Raw genomic sequence first — 24,499 nt, forward strand, 5'->3', positions numbered from 1 at the left:
AGTTTATGGTTTAGGGTTTATTACAAAAATATTAATTAATCGACTTGGTACCGATTTATGAGATAAGTACAATATAGTATCTTAATATTTTTAGCCCTTGTATATTACATTCATGTGCATAACTTAACCCCTATTATATAATTAGATTAAGGGTTTAAGGTTTAAGATATAAGGTTTATAGTTTAGGGTTTAGGGTTCATTACAAAAACATTAATTAATCGACTTGGTATCGATTTATGAGGTAAGTACAATATAGTATCTTGATATTAAATGTTCAAACCCTTGATATTTATGATATTTGAACCCGAAACCTCAAAATATAACAACAATTTAAAAAATTAGTTATTAAAAAAATTATCATTAGAAATATATTAAATATTTGTCATTAGATAAATATTTTTTTATTAATTTAAAATAAATATAAGAATATGTATTCAAAAATAATTTTTAACCATTTTCAATTTTTCTATTGTTTGGTTGTTTTTTCTTATTTTTTATTTTATTTTTCTACGTTGTCAAGTACTTGTGTAGTAAAAAGTTACAAAAGAAAGAAAAAAATCAACCAAACACGTGTAATCTAACATGTGCTTAATTAAATGGGCTTTTATTTTTCTTTTAGTATATACAATGTAACAATTGGACTTGGGTTGGTTAATTAAAAAAAATAAAATTTGAGGTAGTTGTATTATAGAATTTTCAATATATTTTTAAAATTTTATAATTATCAATAGTGTATTTTTAATATATTTTTAATAATGTTATTTTAAAAAATCTAAAATTATAATATAACATTTTTTCGAGTTGTTCACGAGCTTTTTCGAGTCGAATATCGAGTAGCTCGTTTCGGCTCGTTAAGAACTGGAGTCGAGCTCGAGTCCATTCGATCCGAGTATTTATCGAGCCTTGATTGAGTCGATCCCGAGTAGCTCGCGATCTGTCTCGTCTCATTTACAGCCCTAATGCCAAGAGTCGAGGGTTAAAAGTAGTCCTACGGGACATAGTGATCCTTCGGGATAAAGTGGTCCTATGGGTCATAGTGATCCTTCGGGATAAAGTGGTCCTTCGGGATAAAGTGGTCCTTCGGGACAAGTGTTAAGTGCCCCTAGTGGAAATTTATTCGAGCTGTGGTGACAGCATTTGTGTACAATCTCAGTGTACTCAAGTACCTCAGGTTCTCAATAATGTACATTAGTAATCCAAAGACAAATTGAAGTGAAACTTGTATAGATAAATGAGTTTCATATGTGCATGACATGATCGTATATGTTATCGTTTAGTAGATACTTGCAAGTTGTAATGTCATGATCAAATGGTAATAGTGCATGTTTCATGAATTCATTGTTATATATTCTATTATGCCTCGCTAAGTCTATGACTTAGCGTGTAAGTGATTTACACGTAGGTACTAATAAGCAGGAAGACCAGAGTTAAGGTCTAGAAAGGCAGCATATCCTTTAAAGCAATCAGATCAGAAGTGATTTACATCAGTATGTTCTTTTGTTATAGTAACTATGTTGGTATGTAATTACCGTTTAAAGCTATAAATGCTCTGATCGATTTTGTAAACATCTGGATAGAATCTATGTAAATTATTATACTGTGTTTTTATTAAAATATTTAAATTTTATGAGATTTTGTAAAAGTAAACGTTTTGAAAAGTCAATGTGACATCCCGGATTTGTATCCGGGTCGGATACGAGTTAGGGGTGTGACACCACCAATTCAATTTCAGTGTTATATCGATGTGAGATATTTTTAGAAAGTGAGGATGTAATGTTTGATTTCTGATTAAATCAGCATTGTTATTGATTTGAAAACTATGCATATTATCATCCTCAAATATCAAGTTATATTGTGCAGAATACACTTCCTCTGCATCAAATTCTTTCTCATCTTCACTCTTAAACAAATCATGTTACTGGTAAGGAAGGAAAATAATAATCATATTCAGTTATGAGTTCAGACCCATTACATTCTCCCCCTCTTTTTGTGGTACAAGGACCACATGGACCAGAAGTTGATGAAGAACAAGAATCATATGCAGCACTCTCAGCATTTCTTCTAACACTTGTAAGGTCACCAGAATTACAAATACTCAAGTCTTGGTCAGCAGACGACTTATCAGAACAATAATTACTGAAATCGGAATATTTCTCTCTTTTACCAGTACCATCAGTGGAAGCTTCTCTACTCTTAACTTTTACTTCTTTGGACGGAGTCCTCATATCCATAACTTTTGAACCCACAGGATATGCAAGTGAACCAGTGCCTATGCTTGAATGCATTGCCTGGCATTGCTTTATAAGGTCCTTGTAGCATTCCCTGCATATTTTCCATACAGCTGTTAAATATCTAGATTTCAGCAAAACAGAGCCTTGATCTGAGAACAAAGGATAATGGAATACACAAATTCCCAGCACTCTTGAGAAATTTTCTAAAAAGAAAATTTCAACTATTAAAATAAAAAAGTCATCAATTCTGGAAGCATAGACAGCATGCATCTCTACAAATGCTTAATCAAGAGAGCTTTTTCCCAAATGAATATATATGTGTGTATATATATTTCTTAAATAGTTCTGACGTGTATCCTCCTCCTAGCCAAGCATAAAACGTATCTCAAGTATCCTAGCTGTATTCTCAATGCATTGCAATTTGAGCACTTTCCCCGGCATTTAAAACCATAGTATGTTTTCGTGTTTAAAGTTATTGGCATGTGAAGGAATTTATAGCTTGCAATAGAAGATGAAGAGGATAAGGATAAACTACAAACATTATCCCTAAATAATAAAAGATAATACGGGTACAATTATAATCCTTTCCAAAATGAGCCTCTTAAAAGGTAATCTAATTGGTATAACTCATACCAAAACAAATAAGACTTCTCTAACAAATGACACCTTTCAGTCATTTGCTTGGATAGCTATTTCCTACATATGACTGAGCATATTTGTCTATCTGCTGACAATAGAAAGAGGAGAAACGGTGGACAGTGCAGATAATTCTTAAAAATAATGTTGATCGAAAGCTAACCATGGTTGACAAATAAGTATGATCACATAAGATTATTTAACTGAAAAAAGATATTCAGTTACTTTGACATGCAAGCAGAACAACCTAAGAAAGGGACTTACAAGGAAAAGACTATTAGTATATAAAATGGAAAAGAACAGGACTAACCTCCGGGCTGTCCTTAATTGCCTTCTGTCATCTGCAGTGCTCCCCAATGCATAGCAACCTAAAAGAAATTCCCAAACTTCTGGTCTTATAGATGGATCAAGCCCCTAACATCAATGAGATAAATTGATCTTAAAGTTCTGCACCAACTGCAGAAAATGTGAGTGTGTGCATACAGACTTGGAGCGGAAGGGAGATATGTGAAAGCAAATATGGCACTAACTGAAAACAGGTAGCAATATCAACTAAAATCTTAAAGCTAGTGAAGGTAAAGAAGGTGAAAAGTTCACTATATGGAACCAAACAAAATGATAGAAGTTGCGCTTGTATTTTCTCCTCTTATTCAGTCATGCAACAAAGCTGAGCTCTGAAGCCATATTTGACTCCCCGCCTCTTAATTATGAGCTAAGATGTCATATTATATGAGATTTGGGCTGATTAAAGAATCACTTGTGAATTATATCAGAATACCCAGAGCCTGTGTAAAAAAAAAAGAATGCCTAGAACCAGTGAGGTTGCAGAGAGCTAATGTGGCCAAATAATCCCAGAATGAAACCAAGTTGCATCTAAAAGATAGAAATATGATAGAAAGCATCATGAATGCAAACAAAACAAGAGAGAAGTGCCATTGTGCCTATAGGCCACTGCAGATCATAAAACATGCGAATTTCTAGAAGCCAAACCTATGTGTTTACAATTTAAACAAATATGAATCAGAAATGGAACAGGTTAAAGTGGGCATCCAATCAAGCCAACAATTAATTCCAAACATATTAGTCTCTTCACATTTAAGAACTCAAAAAAATTGAAGAACTTCAAGAAGCCAGCGACATAAAATAGGCAGGCATATAATTACCATAATAACACGAAAATACACACAAAAAAGAAAATATAGTCAGGTTTGATTATCATATAAGGTATTAACTGACAGTCTGACACAACCAATTAAAATTGGGCCAAGTTAATAACATAAAAAATTATCCAATTGCCATCCATGATAGACCCTGCTAAAATTTTAGTGCCATGTAGTTCAGAAAGGCATGAAGTAGAAATTTTCATAGGTTAATGTAATTAGAATTTACATATAAATATGCAAAGTCGAACATGACAGAATTTAAAAAAATGATCAAATTGGTACGAAAGGAAGAACAATGATTGGCAGACTCATAACTTTTGGCATTATTTATTTAAATTTACTAACAAAATTGGTCCCTCAACTATACTCCAATTCTCAAATTGGTACAACTTTTTTTGGTCAGAAGCAGTACTTAAACTATCATTTTATATCATATACCCCCAAAAGTGTATGGTGTCCAATAAGAACATGCCACGTGCCACATTCTTATCGGCTGGTAATTTTTTTGGGGGGGGGGGTTAACAAGTTAATACTTTAGGTACCACTTCTTACCAAAAACACTTTTAAGTACCGATCTGAAAACTAGGGCATAGTTTTGGGGTCAATTTACTACTAAAGCCTATTTATTTCAAAAACAAGGAAACAAATTTTTGAGCATATCAGACCTCACCACCATGGACCACAATCAAAATCCATGTCCGCAAGTACAATAGCAATACCAACTGATTTCCCAACAAGTGCAATATGAAAGTATAAAATAAACAATCTAGGTGAAACAAATGATTGGCACAAGAAAAGGGAAAGAGAAGTTATGGCATACCCCCAGAATAATCAACTTAAGTGCTTTCTGAAAACCGGAAACCTTCCCTTTGTTATCAAAAGTGGCCTGTCATTTCTCTGGCTTAAGCATCTTGCCTACCTAAATCATAAGTACCAGGTTTATCAATATGGCAATAGATTAAAAAAATTACCCTAGCCATAACATAATCAGAAAATGGGAAACCAATGAAGGTACATTTTTGTGGAGATCAATTTTATCAACAGCAGTGAAGCCACTTTCTTCTCTAGTTATTGAAACTATCAATATAGAAAATGTAGAGAGTCGATAAATAAACATTTTAAGATTGTATGGTCTTTATTCATTTTTTCAGAGCATAAATTCTGAAAATATATTAGTGTGAGCTCAACGTTCAATGTTCAGACATGCCAAATTGCTAAACTCTTTTATAATTAATGTTTCGTTGCATTTGACCAGCAATGAGCAATTCAAACTTTGTCATGTATAAACATACAAATAAAATTCAACTATTAAAGGGTCAACTCAACAATGGTTCCAATCACTAATTATCTATTTCAAGCTTGCTCAATTTCTGAAACTACTGGAACTAAACATTTAACCAATGAAATGTTCTGTTGAATTATGTTTCGATATAACAATTTAAGGTAAAATGGTTTTTGGACTTGAATTGAATTTACAAAATGTATTTAGACTTAATTGAATTTACAGCAGTAAATCACTATTTGAACAGTACCTCGAGGCTAAAAAATTCTAGTATGTAAAAGGGGAACCGATTCCCTCACTGTTCATCAGCCCAACGGTCATAATATTTGAATATTATGAAGGGGTATCGATTCCCTATGAAGGGGTACCGATTCCCCCATTCTGGGCAGCCTATTTTTGTAGAAAAATCATTCCCAAACGGCTCCAAAACATCCCCAACGGCTAGATATGACTTCAAACACATTCCAAGCTATAAATACAAGCTAAAGACACTTGAAGAAGAAAGAGAACAACTATCCAAGCAATCAAACACAAGAGAAGAGTTTTTCATTCTTATTTCATATTTCTCTTGTAAATAATTTGTTCTTGTGAGCTTAATCTTGTAAACACCTACCTTAGAGAGGTTTTCTTGTTTACATCTTTTATCCTATTGTAAAGGGGAAAGGTTCTAGCTTATCCCGTGTAAAAGCTAGGGAAAGGTTCTAGTTTAGCCCGGAAAAACTAGGGAGTTGTAAGGTTATCTCTTTGTCCTCAAAAGAAAGAACAAATTAGTGAATTTGTTAGAAAATCCTTGGTGAGGAGCTAAGGTAGTGGATGTAGACTTTGGTTGAGAAAGTCGAACCACTCTAAATCGCTGTGTAATTTTCTATCTTTCAATCTCCTTACTCTTAAACACAAAACCGTTCCGACCCCTCTTTGCAAATTATTCCGATTGTCGTTTCGAGCTTCCGAAAATCCTAACATGTTCCATTATTGTAATAATTTACTTTCCTATTTTCAGAAGAAAAAAAAACAATAAACAAAAGAAAACCCTAGATCCCGCCCAGGGATCTCATTTGATCAAAACGTTTGCAACTAAAACCTTATAAAATTTAGAAACTGTAATGATTCAAAGATAAGGAAAAAAACAATATAAAGGAATTAAAATTGGATTTCACAAGAAACAAAATCGTTTGATTATATAATTTAATATATAGATATAAAGAATGTTAAAGGAATAATCTAAAAGCTAAAAACAACCTTGATGGAAGAATGGGGAAGGCAAGTATCTCCAATGTCGCGAACGATAGAACCAACTCTTTAAATATTGACGGCGGCGGCGGCAGCTTTTCCACAGCTCCATTGATTTACCTTGTCCTTCCAAGACATTACCCTTCGAAAAAAACACCAACCACCTCCGCTTCCCTTTTTCTTCTCTCTTTTTCTAAACTACTGTTTAGCCCCTCCCTCTTCCTTTATTAGTAATTTCCAAACAATGAAAATATAATTTCACATAAAAAAACATATATGAACTATGGGTTTTCATAAACGTTTCCATTTGATTGAAACGGATCATCGTAGTTTGATTGTTGATCGAATTCAAAACGCATTCAAAACCCGTTTCGAAGATTTTACGAGAACAAGAGGAGAAGAGAATAGAGATTTGTGAAAGAGGAGGAGCTTCTCCTCCGTCGCCATTTCCACTCGCACCAAGATCGTTTATCGTTCCTTTTTTTAATTTATTAATTCGTTTCTCTAATTTTTCTCCATTGTCTTTCCTAGGTTGTTTTCTTATTTTCAAGTTTATATTGTTTTATTTCCTTTTTTTTTTCTTTTTAATCTTTTAATAGAAATGGCAATTTAAAATTTAGTAACAAATATCATATTATTTTGTAAAAGTAAATAATATAAATTTATTAAATGATTGAAAATTTTAAAATATATATTATCTCATAATCATTTTATATTAATTGAAAAAATTATTCATCGATCCGGATAAGATATTTAAATATATATTTAAATATTACAATTAAATTATATTGATAATTATGATTTAAATTAATTAATGATTAAATTAGATATCGATGAATTTAAATTAGTGATTTGAATTAATTAATTAATTTAGATATTGTAATTATATAAAAATAGTGTTAATTGCATCACATGTCCTTTAATTATGACTCTCATTTCTAAATTGGTCCTTAAACTTTTAAAAATTCCAATGTTATCCCTAACCTATGACTATCATTCTAGATGAGTCCTCAAACTTTTGAACATTTCAGTTTCATCCCCAAACTATGATCTTCATTCGATATTGGTCTCTAAACTTTTTGGACATTTCAATTTCATTCCAAATTATATGTATATACTAATCACATCCATTGTTAATAAAATTGTTAAGGCAAGTTATATAATTATATGTTTGTAAAAAAATAAAATTTAGGTTAAATTATACTTGAAACTAATTACATATTTGGATGAACTTGAGGATGAAATTAGAATATTCAAAAATTTGAGGACCAATTTTGAATGAGATCATAGTTTGGGGACATTTGATGGAATTAACTCTAAAAATTAATATAGAATTTTAATAATATTGATAATTTGATGAGAAAAATAGTATCTATAATAATAAGAAAGTTTCTTTTTCTATTGAGATCACAAGTTAATTAATGTCAAAAGGAAAAAGAAAATCAAAATCTGAAAATTTTGATAAAATTTACTCTTAATTAAAACACCACAAATTTAGTATTAGTTGTTTTTAGCAAATTTAATATCAAATCTTCACTTTAATTGGATGAAAAAGTCAAAAATCACTCTTTAGGGTGAGTTTGGTTTAATATAAATATTTAGAAATAATTTTTTATACAAATATAAGCAGTTAGTTTTTAAAAAAAAATATTTAAAATTACAATAAAAGTCTTACATCCATAAACGTAAATTGAACACATAACTAGAACATTTTCCTATAATCATTATATAAGAAACTAGCATCATACAAATGACCATGCAAGAAAAATGTTAAAAACTCATCCAAGAACTTACACAAAAAATCGATACAAACAGATCTGAATGCATTGACAAATGAATCATAATAAGGGATGAAATTATTGAAAGACTACCAACAATTATAAATTAGAGTCGAATATTGTGAGACAATTATCTGTTAAAAATAGATGTATAACATTATAATTATTACCATTTTAAACGCTTGACCTTAGACCATAACCACTTTTAAATTTGACTCTCTTCTTCTCCGAATCTCCCCAAAATATAAATTATATTTTGTTTTTATATTGCCATTTACATTATTATTATATTATTATAAACAATTACACAACTACAGAAACTACATCGGAATAGAAGGCTACATAAACCCCTTTACCACTCCATTTTTTCCTCATCCTTCAATTCAGTTTCCTCTTTCTCGGGTATGCAACATATCCGAGTTTCTTTTTCTCATTTTCGTTTTCTATCTTGTATTGGTTTTTATCTAAAATGTTAGATTGATTTCGGTGCAGAACAGCAGAAATATAGGTTCATCACTATGGATTTTGTCGGTGGGTGTATTGTTTATAGCGTTTGGAACAATGAGGCCTCCACCTGTCCAATTCGACAGGAACTATGTGCCTACTTGGGCTTTTGATCATATCAAGTACTATAATGGCGGCTCCAATATCGAACTTTACCTTGACAAGTATATCGGTATGATTTAACAATATCAAGGACACCGAGGACCCTAAAAATCCCTCAACGCCACCACTTCTGAAAGAGCCCATCGTCCCCAAACTGACGCTCTTTCATGCGCCGCCGAGAAAGGAAAGTCCCTTCTTAGATCTGCCAAGAACGCCGTCCTCATCATCCCTTCCGTCTTCGTTCTTGGCGGTTTCATTCTTTGGTTATTTTCCGGCCTAGGTTCAAACACCATCCCTTCTTTCCCATATAATAGTTGCATTTTTGTTTGATTGGTTGTGAAATAGATCATTGTTGGGTTTATGATTGTCTACAATCTAGGTTTAAAAAATTGGTTATAAGTTAGTGAAATAAATTGCTTGCCTTGACGAGAACCAATAATAGTAGTTCGAAATTGAAATATACTGATTGATTGTTAGCCATATCTGTGTGTTCTTTTGATCGGCCAAGGCATAGAAACTGGCAAGCTTTGCACTTTAAATCCTCTTGTCGGTTATTAAGTTATTTTGGAGTTTATGCTTTCTTTTAGATTGATAAATTCTGATCGGATTTACGTATTTTCAGTTGCAGATATTAGGTAGATTAAAATTTACAGATCTGTCTTTTTCTTGGTTCGACCGCTTTGATTTCTCATATCACCCTACGAATCTGGTGTTTCTGATCTTATTTTCCCATTGCTTTTAATTGCATTTGATCTCTGTTTGATTGTTTATATATGCTTGAGCTATCTATCTACCTTAGGTTCCCAACTTCAACTTCATTTTGGTTCTGTAATCTGCTTCATACTTTTCCATTCTAACAAGGGTTTTTTTGGGTTTCAACGTTTTTATTGATTAAACGTTTGTTATTAGTGCAATTATAAAATATTTTTCTGAATCTTCGTGGTTATTGTTTCAACATTGGATTGAAAACTGCAATTCGATCGTTGAAAAAAATTTGGGGGGTTTTCTTGACTTTTACATATTTAAGTAAGATAGTGTTAATTTGTCTTAAAATCCTATTAAGTAACTAACTAGGCTTCTTAATACCCCTCAATTCTCTAGCGTTTTCATAGTTCCTCATAGCTTCGGCTATAGATGATTACTTGAGGTCATGTCCTTCTTTTAGATCCCATAGGGCATATAGGGGGAGGGCTCGACAGAGTGGTGCCAAGGAGACTAGACTTAGAGTTTGTTCGTTGAATGTAGGCACATTAAATGCTAGGCTACTGGAGCTGACCGACATACTTAGTAATAGGAAAATTGATTTTGCATGTATTCAGGAGACTAGGTGGAAAGAGGCTCGCGCCAGAGAGTGTAATGGGTACAAGTTGTGGTATTCAGGCGTAGATAACGCTAGAAATGGGGTGGGTATCTTGGTGTCCTCTAGACTCAAGGAAAATGTAGTTGAAGTTTGTAGATACCGGGATAGGATCATGATGATTAAGGTTATTATAGAAGCGGAAGTGGTGAATGTCCTTTCAGTGTATGCCCCACACGTTGGCCTAGGGGATAGGGAAAAACGTTGCTTCTGGAATCAGTTAGATGATGTACTTAGGAGCATTCCAGAGGACCAAAGAGTTTTCATAGGGGGAGACTTCAATGGCCATATAGGTAGTGCAACCGACGGGTACGACGGTGTTCATGGGGGTTTCGGTTTTGGTAGTAGGAACGAGGAGGGGCGTACGTTGCTTGAATTTGCTACTGCACATGATATGGTGGTCACTAACTCATTCTTTAAAAAGAGAGATGTGAACTTGATTACGTTCCAGAGCAGGGGATATTGTACCCAAATCGACTACATTCTGGTTCGAAATCGGGATCGATGGTCTTGCATTGACTGTAAGGTGTTCCCTGAAGAGGCATGTGCATCACAACACAGATTGTTGGTTTTGGTATTCCACGTACGCCGCAGGCGGAGCACTCATAGGAGGGATAAACTTGATAAACCTAGGATCCTTTGGAAGCACTTACATGGAGCGACAGCTGATGACTTTAGGAGTAAGGTTTTGTCTAATACAAGTTTTGGAACTACAAAATTAAATAATGCAGATATGTTATGGAAAAATATGGCAAATTCCATTAGAGATGTGGGCAAAAACACTCTTAGGTGTCGACAGGGAAGGTCAAGGAACATAAAGAATCGTGGTGGTGGAACGAAGAAGTCCAAACTAAGGTGAAGAGAAAACAAACTTGCTTCAAGGAGTTTCTACAATGCAATAACGACGAAGAAAGATCGAGAGCTAAACAAAGATACAAGGACGCAAATCGGGAAGCCAAGAAAACAGTGGCTAAAGCAAAGGATAAAGCATACGAGGAAATGTACAAGAGATTAGACACCAAGGAAGGACAAAACTGCATCGTCAGGCTTGCAAAATCCAGGGAAAATAGGAAAAAGGATCTAGGTAGCATTAGGTTTATTAAGGACAACAATGGTGTTCTTTTAGTTAAAGATCATGATATTAAGAGGGTTTGGGGTAGTTACTTCTTTGGCTTGTTTAATAATGGTGCCTCTCCCTGTAGAGATAATATCGTTGATGGGTCAGCCGACCATCATACTACGGCCAATGACTGCCCTACAAGTAGGATTGAGTTTGAGGAAGTCAAAATGGCTCTTAGAAAGATGGGGAGGGACAAAGCTGTTGGTCCAGATCAAATTCCTATCACTGTGTGGTTGACCCTAGGAGAAGAGGGAGTTAAGTGGTTGACCAATATCTTTAATATTATTTTAGAGACTGCCAAGATGCCAGAGGAGTGGAGAGAGTCTACGGTGATACCAATCTATAAGAATAAAGGAGATCCCCAACGTTGTGGCAACTACAGAGGTATTAAACTACTCAGCCATACCATGAAGCTATGGGAAAGGGTAATAGAGGCTAGGTTGAGACATGTTACTGGGGTTTCAGAAAACCAATTTGGCTTTATGCCAGGCAGGTCTACTACGGAGGCGATTTATCTACTTCGACGACTTATGGAGAAATATAGGGAAAAAATAATGATCTTCACATGGCGTTCATTGACCTTGAGAAGGCGTATGATAGCGTTCCCCGCGATACGATCTGGAAGACCTTGGAAACAAGACGGATCCCAACTGCTTATATCCGGGTGATTCGTGATATGTATTGTAGATCTACTACTACCGTCAGGACTACAGTTGGCGACACCAAGGCATTCCCGGTGGAAATCGGACTCCACCAGGGGTCGGCTCTTAGCCCTTACATCTTCGCCTTGATTATGGACGACATCTATTGGGCGACACCAGACGGTGTTCCATGGTGTATGCTTTTCGCTGACGACATTGTCCTAATTGCTGAAACAAAAACTGAGCTGAATAGTAGACTTGCTACCTGGAAGACTGCTTTGAAAGAAAAAGGTCTAAGGATCAATATTGAAAAGACAAATTATGTATGTTCTAACTTCAGTGGAAACCAAAACGATGAAGATGTAGAAATATGCATAGAAGGACACATTATCCCCTCAAATGATTGTTTCATGTACCTAGGGTCTATGATACATAAAGATAGGGGTGTAGATGAAGACGTTACACACCGTATAAAGGCGGGATTGCTAAAGTGGAGGGCTGCTACTGGAGTTTTGTGTGACAAGAATGTGCCTCTAAAACTAAAGGGAAACTTTTATAGAATGGCAATAAGACCAGCGCTGCTGTATGGATCAGAATGTTGGGCAATCAAGAAGGATCACGTAAGGAGGATGGAGGCCACAGAAATGAGAATGCATCGATGGACATGTGGTAGGACTCTGTGGGACATGACACCTAACTCTGCTATTAGGATGTACTTGGGGGTGGTGCCTGTATCCGAAAAATTGAGGGAGGGAAGACTACGGTGGTTTGGGCATGTCCTTAGGCGACAACCGTCGGATGCGGTCAGGAGGGTAGAGTCGATTACAGTTGACGGTGTCAGAAGGAGAGGACGACCAAGACGGAAGTGGGAAGACTGCTTGAGATCTGATTTGAAGGAATTAGCCCTTACCGAGGACATGACCTCCGATAGGAAAGTATGGAGACTTAAGACCAGGGTAGTTGAGTAGTGCGGTTCACAACCATAGGGTGTAACATCTCTGTCTTCTTTTTAATGTCTTTGTAGTACTTTCCATGACTTCTACTTTATACATGTTGTTGAGTTAATCGATTGACGGAATCGGCCAAGAGGGGGGTGAATTGGCAATTAAAATTTTTTTGGAAGCTTTTGCAGAAAATTGAAAGTAATTGCACAACGATTTACAGTGGTTCGACTTTCTCAAATAAAGTCTACGTCCACTACCTTAGCTATCCACACTAAGGATTTTCCAACAAATTCACTAATTTGTTCTTTCTTTTGAGGCCAAAGAGATAACCTTACAATTCCCTCAAGAGTATACCCCAACTCTTGAGAACACTCTTTTTCCCAAAGAGAAGATTACAAATTTACAAACTTACAAGAAAACCTCACAAGGTAAGATGTTTGCACAATTCTAGAACAAGAAAAGAACACTCAAAGAAAATTACAAATGAGCACAATAAGTGTTCTTTGAAAGCAAAATGAATATTGAATGAAAATTGGCTTGAATTGCACAAACTTTGTGTTTGATGCTTTCTCTCTTGTTTCTCTATGATTTCTTGCTGATCAAGGGCTTCAGAACTTGTTTAAATAAACATTGAATCACTTCTTAACGTTGGGGATAATTAATGAAGATAATATAGCCGTTTTTAGTGTGAAAACAATTAATAAAACAGCTTGGAGCGTGGGGGAATCGGTTCCTCCTTATAGGGAATCGATTCCCTAAGTGTAAAATTCAAATATTTCGACCGTTGAACAGGGGGGAATCGGTACCCCCTATGGGGGAATCGGTTCTCTCCGAGCATTCTGGAAATCTCGGAGTCAAACCATTCAGGGGGGAATCGGTACCCCCTATGGGAGGGAATCGGTTCCCTCTGAGCAATCTGGAAATTTTGGGTTTGACATGGTTCGAAATACTTTGAAAGATTATTTTGAAATTGTTTTAAGATTAAAACTTAATTTTACACTTAAGTAAGGATTAAAAATGATTTTTGAAATATTTTGAGTAATGTTTTGATATTCGAATAATTATATCGAATATACTTAGAAAATCATTTTGGAAAATCTTAAAATTCATTTAACTTAATTTGTTATATCGAAATATCAAAATGTTTTCAACAATCTCCCCCTTTTTGATATAACAAAACATTTTAGTAATTTTAAGATTTTGAAATCAAGTTTTGAAATTACTCATTACTCCCCCCTTACTTTAACACTTCTCCCATTTATCATTTTAAAAACACACACTTAAAACAACTTAAAACATAAAACATAAAACACACACTTCTCCCCCTTTTTGTTAAATCAAAAAGATTAAAATAAACGTGAAAAATATTAAGCCATTTGATTAGGTATATGTATGCATAAGCTGCTAAGATCACAATTAAGAGAAACGTTAGCCATTAGTTCCGTAATCAATATTCATAAATAATGTGATATGGCAAAATTGGTCATATTGCTAATAATGATGTAAATGATGCAATAACGAATAAAACACATCAAACATATAAGTTCATAAATCCAAAATCCAACAGTCCACAAAATCAAACAATTCAAAATGTTGAAACAATATTCATTTTGTTCAAAGTTGTAAAGCTAAACACAAAATCAAGCATCCGGATCGGTAGGAGGAAAACGGGCTCGCATAGCAGCCATTTCATGAGTTAGTTCATTAATACGAGCATTGGTTACTTCATTGTTTGCACGCATCTCATGAAGAATCTCTAATTGTTGAGCTCCCATTGTGGATAAATGAGACTCTATAAAGGAAAAGCGCGAATCCATTGTCGCATAACGGAAATCAAATGTCTCCATAAAGGATTGAAAATATGGAGGCATTTGAGTCGATTGTTGTGCGTGCTCCTCGGGTTGTTCAGGTTCTTCTTCAGCTTCATCAATATCCCTCATTAATTGTTCAAACTCGGGATCTTCGTCAGCTTCGGGTGGAGCTTGTGAAGAACTAGCTCCCGGAGTAGAAGATCGAACCCATGCACCGGTTTCCTTATTTTTGACCCATCCCGCTCTTATTAAAGAAAGAAGATTGATTTGTTTCTTAAGAGGAAATGAGGCATCTAGACCAACTCGGAGTTCGGCTTTAGAAAAGAGATTACTAAGGATACAACCGTAAACTAGTGAAGAACAAAGTTTCTTATTTGGCACTAAGTTAACGGTTTCAACGATCTCAGCAAAGATAATCTCGGAAAGGTTTATTTTTATATTGTTTTAAAAACAATGCAACCACCAAAGGTCTAAAGCTCTAAGAGTAGAATAACGACCCCCAGATGGTTGAAACCACCAAGTGATCATAAGATGAAGAAAACGCTCATGGAGATCTAAAACACTTGCACTATCATTCCGTTTATATCGTGAGCCTAAAACTTGTTTTTCGTTTGATAAACCTTCATTATCCAAGCCTAAGGCATTGGCTATGTAATCAGGATCAAGATGGAAATATTGACCTAGGAGGTAGGAACGCACTCCTATGGTTTTGGTTTTGTCACGATTTTTGATACAAACGGCATTACAGTAGAAGATACGAACAAGTTGATGATAGACAATGGGTTCAAGTTCGAAAAGTTTATCAAATTTCCATTCGTGCAAGATAGGGAGATATTTAAAGTTAATGTCAACCATAGTTTGAAGAGATGGGATACGTTCTTCCCTAATCTTATACGAGTCAAAATATTGGTAAAACCAATAACGATAATCTTTAGGACCCGGTTGATTGAAACAAGAATTTTGGATAGTCAAGTTAGGATCAAGATTTGGAATAGGATTTTGAGGAATAGGAGGAGGATTTGGTTGACGACTAGAACGACTAGATGAAGACCTAGCACGTTTAGGATTGGACATGGTTTAGGAAATCAGAATAGAATTGATAACCTGCAATTTTAAAAACAAATGTATGCAATTCAATTAATCCCAAAACTCAAATGAGTCCTCAATATTTCAAGATTCTCTAAATCAATCCTAATGGGCAAAGTTTTTGAAAAACTTTTGAAAAATATGGTTTTGAGAAACAATATATGTATAGTTTTTCATAACAACAACATAATTTAATCAAAACACAATAATTTGAAAAATAACATTTTTTTTTATTTCGAAAATTTAAAAAATTTTGAAAAATTCTTGTGTTTTTGATGAAATTAGTTGTAACATCTAGTTTCTAATCACTAAATAATCAATGCCCGATCACTATTTCAACCTAGAACTAATTAAAACTAATCCTATGTTCAAAATCAATGAAATAGAGAGTTTAGAAAAATTTACCTTGAAAGATGAAGATTGAGGGGATTTAGATGTTGTTTGCACGATTTTAATGATGATTGCAAGTTTAGGAGATGATATTTGAAGTGATTTCCGATTAAAATCAATGATTTGAGGCAAGAATGAAGATTTGAGTGCTTATAGGGTGATAAACGGCGGAAGAAGAAGAAAAATGAGGATTTTGGGGTTTTTGGGGTGTTCTGCCCGATTTAACATAACCCCAGGGGGGTATCGATTCCCCTGTGGGGGGAATCGGTTCCCCTTCAAAGGGGGAATCGGTTCCCTCATGGGGGGATCGATTCCCTCTGCACAAAAATGCTAAAATCCGACTTTTAAGCACATAAAATGCTAAATTAATCTTCTCTAGTGGTATAGGCAATTCATATATTGAAAAATAATTATGTTCAAACAATTAAATTAATCTTTAAACATTATTTGAACATAAAATTAATTTTCATTAAGAATCATAAACTCCCCCTAACTAATAGCAAGAATGCAATCAAAATTTATTATTATAAGCATTTTCAGTATTTATTAAAAGTGCTAAATTATTTTTAAACACTAAGTAAAGATAGGTTAGTTAAACCTAATTCTCTTCTAAGTGTCCAAAACCTTTCCTTGTCTAAGGGTTTTGTAAAGATATCCGCTAATTGATGCAAAGTATCAACATATTCTAAAACTATATCTTCCTTAGTGACATGGTCTCTAATGAAGTGATGTCTTATTTCAATGTGCTTAGTTCTAGAGTGTTGGATGGGATTTTTAGTGAGACAAATAGCACTAGTATTGTCACACTTGATAGGAATGGTACCTACTTCAATTCCATAATCAAAAAGTTGTTGTTTCATCCATAAAACTTGTGCACAACAACTACTGGCTGAAATGTATTCCGCTTCAGTGGTAGATAATGCAACACAATTTTGTTTCTTTGAAAACCAAGAAATTAGCATATTTTCAAGGAATTGGAAAGTACCGGAGGTGCTTTTCCTATCTAATTTGCATCCTCCATAATCTGCATCAGAAAAGGCATGCAAGCTAAAGCTAGAGTCTCTAGGATACCAAAGTCCTAAACTAGGAGTGTCCTTAAGGTATCTAAAGATTCTCTTAACAGCTAGTAAATGTGATTCTTTAGGACATGATTGAAACCTAGCACACAAGCAAACACTAAACATAATATCCGGTTAGATAAAGCAATGAGCCAATCATGGATCTATATAATTTAACATCTACATATTTACCTCCTTCATCTAAGTCAAGCTTTGTTGAAGAGCTCATTGGAGTGTTATGAGGTTTCCCATTTTCCATTCCAAACTTCTTGAGCATATCTTTGACATACTTAGCTTGATTAATGAAGATGCCATCTTTTCTTTGCTTGATTTGGAGTACCAAGAAAAATGAGAGCTCCCCCATCATGCTCATCTCAAACTCACTTTGCATTAGCTTAGAAAATTCTTGGCAAAGAACATCATTAGTAGAACCAAATATTATATCATCAACATAAATTTGAACTACTAATAAATCTTTACATTTTCTCTTTAAAAACAATGTAGTGTCAACCTTTCCTTTTAAAAACCTTTTTCAATTAAAAAATTTGACAATCTTTCATACCAAGCTCTAGAAGCTTGTTTTAAACCATAAAGAGCTTTTGTCAATTTTAAAACATGATCCGGAAAATTTGAATCTTCAAAACGTGGAGGTTGTTCCACGTACACTTCTTCTTTTATAAAACCATTTAAAAATGCACTTTTAACATCCATTTGATATAATTTAAATTCATTGAAACATGCAAATGCTAATAACATTCTAATTGCTTCCATCCTAGCTACGGGAGCGTATGTTTCATCATAGTCTATGCCTTCTTCTTGAGTATAGCCTTGAGCAACAAGTCTAGCCTTGTTCCTCACTATAATACCACTTTCATCAAGTTTATTTCTAAAAACCCATCTAGTACATACAGTAGATTTATTACTAGGCCTTTCAACTAATGTCCATACTTTACTTCTCTCAAATTGATTTAATTCTTCTTGCATAGCCATAATCCAATGTTCATCTTTTAATGCTTCTTTGATGTTCTTAGGCTCTATGCATGAAATAAATGCAACTAATTACAGATATTTCTAAGAGAAGATCGAGTAGTTACCCCTTTTGATGGATCACCTATAATTTCACCATCCTTGACATAGTTGTACTCTCTTGGAAAAGATACTTCCCTTTCTTCAATGGTTGGATTCTCGAGGGGATCATGAGTTTCCTCATCTTTTGTTTCTTCCTTTGATGATGATTCTCCAACATCATGTCTAACGTCATTTGCTTGTACAATACCTACATCATCATTAACAGAAGAATCCTTTCTCGGAAGGGGATTATCATCGAAAACAACATGTATAGACTCTTCTACAACTAAAGTTCTTTTATTAAATACACGATAAGCTTTAGAATTTAAGGAATAACCCAGAAAAATTCCTTCATCACTTTTAGCATCAAATTTGCCAAGATTTTCTTTATCGTTGTTTAAAACAAAACATTTACATCCAAAAGGATGAAAATAGCTAATGTTAGGCTTTTTATTTTTTGAGAATTTCATATGGAGTTTTCTTTAAAATTGGCCTAATCATTACTCGATTTACAACATAACAAGCGGTATTTGTGGCTTCCGCCCAAAAATATTTTGGCAAATTATTTTCACAAAGCATGGTTCTAGCCATTTCTTCTAAAGTTCGATTTTTCCTCTCAACAACTCCATTTTGTTGAGGGGTTCTAGGTGCTAAAAAATTATGGCTAATACCATTAGAATTATAAAACTCAATGAATCCAAGATTTTCAAATTCAGTTCCATGATCACTTCTAACACTAGTGATAGAGTAACCTTTTTCATTTTGAATTATTTTTGAAAATGTGATGAAATTTTCTAATGCTTCATCTTTAGTACTTAAGAATAGAACCCAAGTGTATCTAGAATAGTCATCTACCAAGACAAAAGCATATTGTTTTCCTCCCAAGCTAGTAGTTCTAGTTGGCCCAAAAATATCTAAATGGATCAATTGTAATACTCTACTAGTTGATACATCATTAATAGATTTAAAAGAAACTCGTTTTTGTTTTCCTTTAGCACAAGCATCACAGATTTTATCATTATCAAATTTTAAGCTTAGGCAACCCTCTTACTAAGTCTCCTTGAAATAACCGTTGCAAAACACTCATACTAGCATGACCTAGTCTCCTATGCCATAACCAACTATTATGCTCATCCTTAGCAACTAGGCATAAATTAGTCATATCAATAGAATCTAAATGCACCATGTAAATGTTTCATATTCTATGACCAATAAGCATAATCCGATTAGATGCAATGTCAATAACTTTACAACCATTAATTTCAAATAAGACATTGAATCCTTTATCGCATAATTGACTAATACTCAAAAGATTATGCTTTAATCCATTCACATATAAAACATTCTTAATTTGTATGGAAGAGGTATTACCTATTGTACCAATACCTTCAATGTGTCCTTTTGAATTGTCTCCAAAAGTCACTTCTCCTCCATTTTTGGCGTTAAGCTCAATGAACTGGCTTTTGTCTCCGGTCATATGTCTTGAGCATCCACTATCAAGGTACCATGAGTTTGAATTTGTTTCCCGTGCCTTGTAGCAATGCTCCTTTCCCTACAAACATAGATTAATTTTTGATTTTTGGTACCCAAATTCTTTTGGGTCCATATTCATTAGTTTCCAAATCCTAGTCCCCTTAGGTATCCATTTGTGTAGGATATTTTTATCTTTAGTAGTAATGAGTTCTTTAGGAACCCACATACTTCTAATGATTTTTCCATTAGAGGTTCTTTGGGGACCTCTATGATTGTAGTTTCTAAAACTTTTTCTAACAAAGTTGGATTTTGAATTTCCACCTCTTTCAAAATGTTTTGTTCCAACTTTATCAAAAGAAGTTTTAAGATCATCAATTTTCTTTTGATGATCATCATTGATCTTTGAAAGTAAATTTTGCAAATCTAAATTTTTCTTTTCAAACTCTTCTAGTTTGATTTGCAAATCTTTGATTTTACTTTCAAGATCGTTGTTGGTTTTGGATATGAGTTTGTTTTCATTTTTCAATTTTGAAACATCATTTTTATATTTTAAAAACAATTTCTCATAATCCAAAGCCAACCCATTGTACTCCTCAAATAACTCATCATAAGATAAATCATCAAAATCGGATGAGTTAGAGGTTACCTTAGAATCTTCCCCGAATGCCATCAAGCACAAGTTTGCTACTTCTTGTTCCTCTTCATCGGAACTTTCTTCATCGCTCCATGTAGCCACATGAGCCTTGTGCTTATTCTTTGATTGACCATTTTTCTTCAATTGTGGACAATCATATTTGACATGCCCCGGCTTTTTGCATTCATAGCAAATGATTGGGTCCTTCTCTTTTGGTTCATTTTTGAGGCCTTCGTTTCGTTTGAATTTTCTTCCTTGGTAAGGTCTCATCATTTTTCTGAACCGTTTGGCAAACAATGCCATTTCCTCGTCATCATCATCATTATTAGAATCACTCTCATTTTTTTGTGGATTTGAGAGCAACTCCAATATTTTTCTTCTTCTCCTTTTCCTTTGGTGTCTCTTCAACTTTATCAAGGTCCACCTCATCTTCGAGCATCATCTCATGAGTGAGAAGTGAACCGATAAGTTCTTCAAGAGTTAAGGACGATAGGTCCTTAGATTCGATGATTGCCGTCTTCTTTGATTGCCATGATTTTGGGAGGGAGTAAACTAACTTCCTCACAAGCTTTTCATTTGAGATGATCTCTCCATATGATTTGAGACCATTGACAATCGTTGAAAATCTATCCGTCATAGCTTTGATGTCTTCATTTGGTTTCATCCTGAAATTTTCATAGATATGCGTTAGAATACTAATTTTTGATTTCTTTACCTCATCTGTACCTTCATGTGTGACTTGAAGTTTGTCCCATATTTCTTTGGCGGTTGTACACGATGAAACTCTTCCGTATTCATCTGGTCCAAGAGCACAAAAAATAATATGGATGGCTTTGGAGTTGAGCTGGAACATTCTTGTCTCTCCTTCACTCCACAACCTTGGATGGGTGAGAGGTTTGATGTATCCTTCTTCTACAGCATTCCATGCTCCCATGTCACTTGCTTGAATGAAGTACATCATTCTATTCTTCTAATAGGCATAGTTAGCTCCATTGAAGAAAGGAGGCTTGTTGACGGGCATCGAATCGAGACCGGAGTCGAAGTTTGAAGCGGAGGCCATTGATGACTTTAATAATAGATATAACTCTTCCCGAATCGACTCAAGAGGCGATAAAACCTTTAAATGAGTTAGGCTCTGATGCCAATTGTTGAGTTAATCAATTGACGGAATCGGCCAAGAGGGGGGTGAATTGGCAATTAAAATTTTTGTGGAAGCTTTTGCAGAAAATTGAAAGTAATTGCACAGCGATTTACAGTGGTTCGACTTTCTCAAATAAAGTCTACGTCCACTACCTTAGCTATCCACACTAAGGATTTTCCAACAAATTCACTAATTTGTTCTTTCTTTTGAGGCCAAAGAGATAACCTTACAATTCCCTCAAGAGTATACCCCAACTCTTAAGAACACTCTTTTTCCCAAAGAGAAGATTACAAATTTGCAAACTTACAAGAAAACCTCACAAGGTAAGATGTTTGCACAATTCTAGAACAAGAAAAGAACACTCAAAGAAAATTACAAATGAGCACAATAAGTGTTCTTTGAAAGCAAAATGAATATTGAATGAAAATTGGCTTGAATTGAACAAACTTTGTGTTTGATGCTTTCTCTCTTGTTTCTCTATGATTTCTTGCTGATCAAGGGCTTTAGAACTTGTTTAAATACACATTGAATCACTTCTTAACGTTGGGGGATAATTAATGAAGATAATATAGCCGTTTTAGTGTGAAAACAATTAATAAAACAGCTTGGAGCGTGGGGGGAATCGGTTCCTCCTTATAGGGAATCGGTTCCCTAAGTGTAAAATTCAAATATTTCGACCGTTGAACAGGGGGGAATCGGTACCCCCTATGGGGGAATCTGTTCCCTCCGAGCATTCTGGAAATCTCAGAGTCAAACCATTCAGGGGGGAATCGGTACCCCCTATGGGAGGGAATCGGTTCCCTCTGAGCAATCTGGAAATTTTGGGTTTGACATGGTTCGAAATACTTTGAAAGATTATTTTGAAATTGTTTTAAGATTAAATCTTAATTTTACACTTAAGTAAGGATTAAAAATGATTTTTGAAATATTTTGAGTAATGTTTTGATATTCGAATAATTATATCGAATATACTTAGAAAATCATTTTGGAAAATCTTAAAATTCATTTAACTTAATTTGTTATATCGAAATATCAAAATGTTTTCAACACATGTTTCTGTCATTGAAATGTATGAAGGCTTAGAACTAGGGTATCGGAGTAGTGTTGCCTTAGTTTAAGAATTAACTCATTTGAATTTATTCCTTCTCGTAGCTTGCTATTATTAACTTCTGTGTATCATTTCTATTCATGTTTCCTCTTTTTTAAATTTAGCGGGGTCTTACATTTTCAGTCTATATGCTGAGATTTCTATGTAGGGAATTATTTGCAGGGAATTATTTACAGGGATTACTCCCCATTACAGACGCACATATCAAGACTGCATATGAAGACTGTTCATCTGTGTATTTATTTATTTATTTATACACACATTTGCATCTTATCTTTATTTTTAATTTTCTGACTGCCGGAGGTCTTCCACGGAAGCTGCTCTCAACCTGGCGTTGGGGTCAACCTACTACCCTACCTTCCCCTTACCCCATTGCATATGGGAATCAGGGTTTTGTTATTGTTGTTGTTGTTGTCTCTTGTGAGAGGTATTGGTTTTCAGTCAAAAGTGGTGGTCGTGGGAGAAGAAGAGTGGTGATAGAGGGAGGAGGGACCCGCGAGGAGGAGAATTAAAAAAAATAAAAATTAACAAAACGTGACCTATATTATTTAATAATTAAATTTTAATGGTGATTATGACCCGAATATTTAAAATAATAATGATAACGTTAGACACTTATTAGTGAGAAAATTCTTTAGACATTAAAATATAATTTGATGTATAATTTAAACATTTAAAAATGTATTAAGCGTATATTCTATTAAATCTATTTTTTACCCTTATGAAATTTTATAAATATATTCACTTCTAAAACTTTTAAAGTTCGTCCCAAATTTGAAATCATATTTTTGTCCATATGAATTATTGAGTAAATCATAATATATGTTGCTATATATGTTTGTAAATGTTGGTTTTCTTCTTTTATGGGTGGGGAAGAAATAGAAATTATCCAGAGTAGCAGCAAAGATAATTTATTAACGGTTGAACTGCTTTTCACCATCTCTCTCAACAACTATTCATCATCATCTTTCACTTTAACAACTTTCATTTCTTATTTACAAAACAACCAATTACGATTTTCCGTCCAAATAAAAAAAACAAATCGTCTACAAACTACAGCCGCTGTAACCTTTTATTACTATCAACACTACAAATCAGTGATATTCCTTGAGCTGTTGATTCTATAGCACATGTTGCCTCCGTGGTCACACTAGATATGAGTTTGGCATGTATGCAAATGGAACTTCAACTATAAATTAAATTCGATTTAGTTCAATCGAAATAAAATGCAATTTATTTGATTTTTACCCATTTTTTAACTACAAAAATTAGATCGAGTAAATATTACAATTACTAATTAATTCAATTAAAAGGATAATATATATATATATAATATTCTGTTGTTAGGTAAGTCTGAGCAACGGAATTGAGAAAATCGAAAAATCGATACGAATTGAGTAAAACGGTTCGATTCGGTTCGGTTTGGTATTATACGGTTCGATTTAAAGTCTTAATTATTTTGATTCGGTTCGGTTCGGGTTTTTCATATGGAATCCATTTGTTCCATATTGAACCGAATAGACAATTTTTTTTAAAAAGTATAGTTTTAAGTGATTTTTTCATATAAAAACCGAAAAATCGAACCGATAAAAAAATCGAATCGAACCGAAAAAACCGATTTCGATTTTTTTCAATTTTTTAACCATTCGATTTCGATTTAAATTTTAAAAAACCGTTTATTTTGATTCGATTCAATTTTTGGTAAAAAATCGAATCGAACCGAACCGAATACACAACTTTGT

The 24,499-nt window shown here is 34.1% G+C and overlaps 1 pseudogene; it reads right to left on the reverse strand.

The window, feature by feature from the left end:
* LOC120176558 overlaps positions 1-8,549 on the reverse strand; it is a 45,640-nt pseudogene extending 37,091 nt beyond the window's left edge.
* Positions 8,550-24,499: the final 15,950 nt, after the last annotated feature.

The sequence above is a fragment of the Hibiscus syriacus genome, unplaced genomic scaffold (genome assembly GCF_006381635.1).
Source record: "Hibiscus syriacus cultivar Baekdansim isolate YM2019G1 unplaced genomic scaffold, ASM638163v2 tig00003398_pilon, whole genome shotgun sequence".
NCBI classification, from domain to species: domain Eukaryota; kingdom Viridiplantae; phylum Streptophyta; class Magnoliopsida; order Malvales; family Malvaceae; genus Hibiscus; species Hibiscus syriacus.